This window comes from Megalopta genalis, unplaced genomic scaffold (assembly GCF_051020955.1).
Source record: "Megalopta genalis isolate 19385.01 unplaced genomic scaffold, iyMegGena1_principal scaffold0841, whole genome shotgun sequence".
Lineage (NCBI taxonomy): Eukaryota > Metazoa > Arthropoda > Insecta > Hymenoptera > Halictidae > Megalopta > Megalopta genalis.
Window position 1 is genome coordinate 56578 of NW_027476910.1, and position 5923 is coordinate 62500.

A 5923-nucleotide genomic window follows, 5' to 3' on the forward strand; every position below is an offset into this window, starting at 1 on the left:
TAAGCAAGAATATCGTATTTTTAAAAAAATCTAATGATAGGATTTTTCAGAAAATTGAAAAAACCGTAAAATGTCAAGAGTAAAGTGCCCTTATTTTAAACAATGTATCGTTCTAAATGCTTAATCCCTATGTAAAAAAGTTATTTAAGCAGGAATATGTTATTGAAAAAAATTAGAAAAATTTATTTTAGCCGTAAATCGAAAATAATGGATCGAGCGAATCGGTCGATTGCGCCGAGACGCGCTATGATGCAACAGACGAGCGATTGGAACGCCCGAATATTTTCAAAGTCCCAACGTACCGATCAAGAGTAAAGTACCATTTTCCTACATTAGATTTCGTTCTAAATGCTTAATCCCTATGTAAAAACGTTAGTTAAGCAAGAATATCGTATTTTTAAAAAAATCTAATGATAGGATTTCCCAGAAAATTGAAAAAACCGAAAAATGTCAAGAGTAAAGTGCCATTTTCTGACATTAGATTTCGTTCTAAATGCTTAATCCCTATGTAGAAACGTTAGTTAAGCAAGAATATCGTATTTTTAAAAAAATCTAATGATAGGATTTTTCAGAAAATTGAAAAAACCGTAAAATGTCAAGAGTAAAGTGCCCTTATTTTAAACAATGTATCGTTCTAAATGCTTAATCCCTATGTAAAAAAGTTATTTTAGCAGGAATATGTTATTGAAAAAAATTAGAAAAATTTATTTTAGCCGTAAATCGAAAATAATGGATCGAGCGAATCGGTCGATTGCGCCGAGACGCGCTATGATGCAACAGACGAGCGATTGGAACGCCCGAATATTTTCAAAGTCCCAACGTACCGATCAAGAGTAAAGTACCATTTTCCTACATTAGATTTCGTTCTAAATGCTTAATCCCTATGTAGAAACGTTAGTTAAGCAAGAATATCGTATTTTTAAAAAAATCTAATGATAGGATTTCCCAGAAAATTGAAAAAACCGAAAAATGTCAAGAGTAAAGTGCCATTTTCTGACATTAGATTTCGTTCTAAATGCTTAATCCCTATGTAGAAACGTTAGTTAAGCAAGAATATCGTATTTTTAAAAAAATCTAATGATAGGATTTTTCAGAAAATTGAAAAAACCGTAAAATGTCAAGAGTAAAGTGCCCTTATTTTAAACAATGTATCGTTCTAAATGCTTAATCCCTATGTAAAAAAGTTATCTAAGCAAGAATATGTTATTGAAAAAAATTAGAAAAATTTATTTTAGCCGTAAATCGAAAAGAAGTCTGTTCGTTTCTCTGTCTCTCTCGCGCGATCGAACTATCGATGTTTCCCGACAAACTATTGGAAGTTTAATTAAACTTTATACATGAAATTACTCGTTTTGATCCCCGCTACACAGCCGTATACTTTTTATAATTTTGTGGAATCGGGAACCTTGAAATATTTATCATAACGCGGATCGACTGTCTCTGTCTCTTTCTAGATCGGAAGAATCGATGTTTCCCGGCAAACTATTGGGAGTTTAATTAAACTTTATACATGAAATTACTCGTTCTGATCCCCGCTACACAGCCGTAAACTTTTTATAAATTTGTGGAATCGGGAACCTCGAAATATTTATCATAACGCGGATCGACTGTCTCTGTCTCTTTCTAGATCGGAAGAATCGATGTTTCCCGGAAAACTATTGGGAGTTTAATTAAACTTTATACATGAAATTACTCGTTCTGATCCCCGCTACACAGCCGTATACTTTTTATAATTTTGTGGAATCGGGAACCTTGAAATATTTATCATAACGCGGATCGACTGTCTCTGTCTCTTTCTAGATCGGAAGAATCGATGTTTCCCGGCAAACTATTGGGAGTTTAATTAAACTTTATACATGAAATTACTCGTTCTGATCCCCGCTACACAGCCGTATACTTTTTATAATTTTGTGGAATCGGGAACCTCGAAATATTTATCATAACGCGGATCGACTGTCTCTGTCTCTTTCTAGATCGGAAGAATCGATGTTTCCCGGAAAACTATTGGGAGTTTAATTAAACTTTATACATGAAATTACTCGTTCTGATCCCCGCTACACAGCCGTAAACTTTTTATAAATTTGTGGAATCGGGAACCTCGAAATATTTATCATAACGCGGATCGACTGTCTCTGTCTCTTTCTAGATCGGAAGAATCGATGTTTCCCGGCAAACTATTGGGAGATTAATTAAACTTTATACATGAAATTACTCGTTCTGATCCCCGCTACACAGCCGTATACTTTTTATAATTTTGTGGAATCGGGAACCTCGAAATATTTATCATAACGCGGATCGACTGTCTCTGTCTCTTTCTAGATCGGAAGAATCGATGTTTCCCGGCAAACTATTGGGAGTTTAATTAAACTTTATACATGAAATTACTCGTTTTGATCCCCGCTACACAGCCGTATACTTTTTATAATTTTGTGGAATCGGGAACCTTGAAATATTTATCATAACGCGGATCGACTGTCTCTGTCTCTTTCTAGATCGGAAGAATCGATGTTTCCCGGCAAACTATTGGGAGTTTAATTAAACTTTATACATGAAATTACTCGTTCTGATCCCCGCTACACAGCCGTAAACTTTTTATAAATTTGTGGAATCGGGAACCTCGAAATATTTATCATAACGCGGATCGACTGTCTCTGTCTCTTTCTAGATCGGAAGAATCGATGTTTCCCGGAAAACTATTGGGAGTTTAATTAAACTTTATACATGAAATTACTCGTTCTGATCCCCGCTACACAGCCGTATACTTTTTATAATTTTGTGGAATCGGGAACCTTGAAATATTTATCATAACGCGGATCGACTGTCTCTGTCTCTTTCTAGATCGGAAGAATCGATGTTTCCCGGCAAACTATTGGGAGTTTAATTAAACTTTATACATGAAATTACTCGTTCTGATCCCCGCTACACAGCCGTATACTTTTTATAATTTTGTGGAATCGGGAACCTCGAAATATTTATCATAACGCGGATCGACTGTCTCTGTCTCTTTCTAGATCGGAAGAATCGATGTTTCCCGGAAAACTATTGGGAGTTTAATTAAACTTTATACATGAAATTACTCGTTCTGATCCCCGCTACACAGCCGTAAACTTTTTATAAATTTGTGGAATCGGGAACCTCGAAATATTTATCATAACGCGGATCGACTGTCTCTGTCTCTTTCTAGATCGGAAGAATCGATGTTTCCCGGCAAACTATTGGGAGATTAATTAAACTTTATACATGAAATTACTCGTTCTGATCCCCGCTACACAGCCGTATACTTTTTATAATTTTGTGGAATCGGGAACCTCGAAATATTTATCATAACGCGGATCGACTGTCTCTGTCTCTTTCTAGATCGGAAGAATCGATGTTTCCCGGCAAACTATTGGGAGTTTAATTAAACTTTATACATGAAATTACTCGTTTTGATCCCCGCTACACAGCCGTATACTTTTTATAATTTTGTGGAATCGGGAACCTTGAAATATTTATCATAACGCGGATCGACTGTCTCTGTCTCTTTCTAGATCGGAAGAATCGATGTTTCCCGGCAAACTATTGGGAGTTTAATTAAACTTTATACATGAAATTACTCGTTCTGATCCCCGCTACACAGCCGTAAACTTTTTATAAATTTGTGGAATCGGGAACCTCGAAATATTTATCATAACGCGGATCGACTGTCTCTGTCTCTTTCTAGATCGGAAGAATCGATGTTTCCCGGAAAACTATTGGGAGTTTAATTAAACTTTATACATGAAATTACTCGTTCTGATCCCCGCTACACAGCCGTATACTTTTTATAATTTTGTGGAATCGGGAACCTTGAAATATTTATCATAACGCGGATCGACTGTCTCTGTCTCTTTCTAGATCGGAAGAATCGATGTTTCCCGGCAAACTATTGGGAGTTTAATTAAACTTTATACATGAAATTACTCGTTCTGATCCCCGCTACACAGCCGTATACTTTTTATAATTTTGTGGAATCGGGAACCTCGAAATATTTATCATAACGCGGATCGACTGTCTCTGTCTCTTTCTAGATCGGAAGAATCGATGTTTCCCGGAAAACTATTGGGAGTTTAATTAAACTTTATACATGAAATTACTCGTTCTGATCCCCGCTACACAGCCGTAAACTTTTTATAAATTTGTGGAATCGGGAACCTCGAAATATTTATCATAACGCGGATCGACTGTCTCTGTCTCTTTCTAGATCGGAAGAATCGATGTTTCCCGGCAAACTATTGGGAGATTAATTAAACTTTATACATGAAATTACTCGTTTTGATCCCCGCTACACAGCCGTATACTTTTTATAATTTTGTGGAATCGGGAACCTTGAAATATTTATCATAACGCGGATCGACTGTCTCTGTCTCTTTCTAGATCGGAAGAATCGATGTTTCCCGGCAAACTATTGGGAGTTTAATTAAACTTTATACATGAAATTACTCGTTCTGATCCCCGCTACACAGCCGTATACTTTTTATAATTTTGTGGAATCGGGAACCTCGAAATATTTATCATAACGCGGATCGACTGTCTCTGTCTCTTTCTAGATCGGAAGAATCGATGTTTCCCGGCAAACTATTGGGAGTTTAATTAAACTTTATACATGAAATTACTCGTTCTGATCCCCGCTACACAGCCGTATACTTTTTATAATTTTGTGGAATCGGGAACCTCGAAATATTTATCATAACGCGGATCGACTGTCTCTGTCTCTTTCTAGATCGGAAGAATCGATGTTTCCCGGCAAACTATTGGGAGTTTAATTAAACTTTATACATGAAATTACTCGTTTTGATCCCCGCTACACAGCCGTATACTTTTTATAATTTTGTGGAATCGGGAACCTTGAAATATTTAACATAACGCGGATCGACTGTCTCTGTCTCTTTCTAGATCGGAATAATCGATGTTTCCCGGCAAACTAATGGGATATTAATTAAACTTTATACACGAAATTACTCGTTTTGATCCCTGCTACACAGCCGTATACTTTTTATAATTTTGTGGAATCGGGAACCTTGCAATATTTAACATAACGCGGATCGACTGTCTCTGTCTCTTTCTAGATCGGAATAATCGATGTTTCCCGGCAAAGTAATGGGAGTTTAATTAAACTTTATGCATCAAATCATTCAGTTTGACTCCTGCAACACAACCAAACACTCTCTGTAATTTTCTGAACTGAAAAACCACTGAAATTGCGCTCGAAATGCGGAGCGACGGGTCGGCGCGTCTGCACTGTGCGACAGCTAGTCAAAACGTCCGAACAGCGTATTGTTTTCGATCTCTTGGTATAATATTCGTATTCCTTGCTGTGTATAGCTTCCGATCGATTATTGCAATGGTCAAAGTTCCAGCGGCGTAATGCTTTCCATAAGATTACATTAATATAACCAGCGGCATATTGCTTTCTATCTTGTAATGAAAATTTTATAACCAAGTACCAACGGCGTATTGCTTTCGTTCGGATAATGGAGATTTTACAACCAAGTACCAGCGGTTTCTGTCTTATAATTAAATTATTATAATAAAATAAAGTACCAGCGGCGTGTTACTTTCGTTCGGATAATGGAGATTTTACAACCAAGTATCAGCGGTTTCTGTCTTATAATTAAATTATTATAATAAAATAAAGTACCAGCGGCGTATTGCTTTCGTTCGGATAATGGAGATTTTATGTCCAGCGGCGTAGTGCTTTCTATCTTATAATGTAATTCTTATTACAAAGTACCAGCGGCGTATTGGTTCGTACCAGCGGCGTATTGCTTTTTTTCCAGCGGCGTATTGGTTCGTACCAGCGGCGTATTGCTTTTTTTTCCAGCGGCGTATTGGTTCGTACCAGCGGCGTATTGCTTTTTTTCCAGCGGCGTATTGGTTCGTACCAGCGGCGTATTGCTTTTTT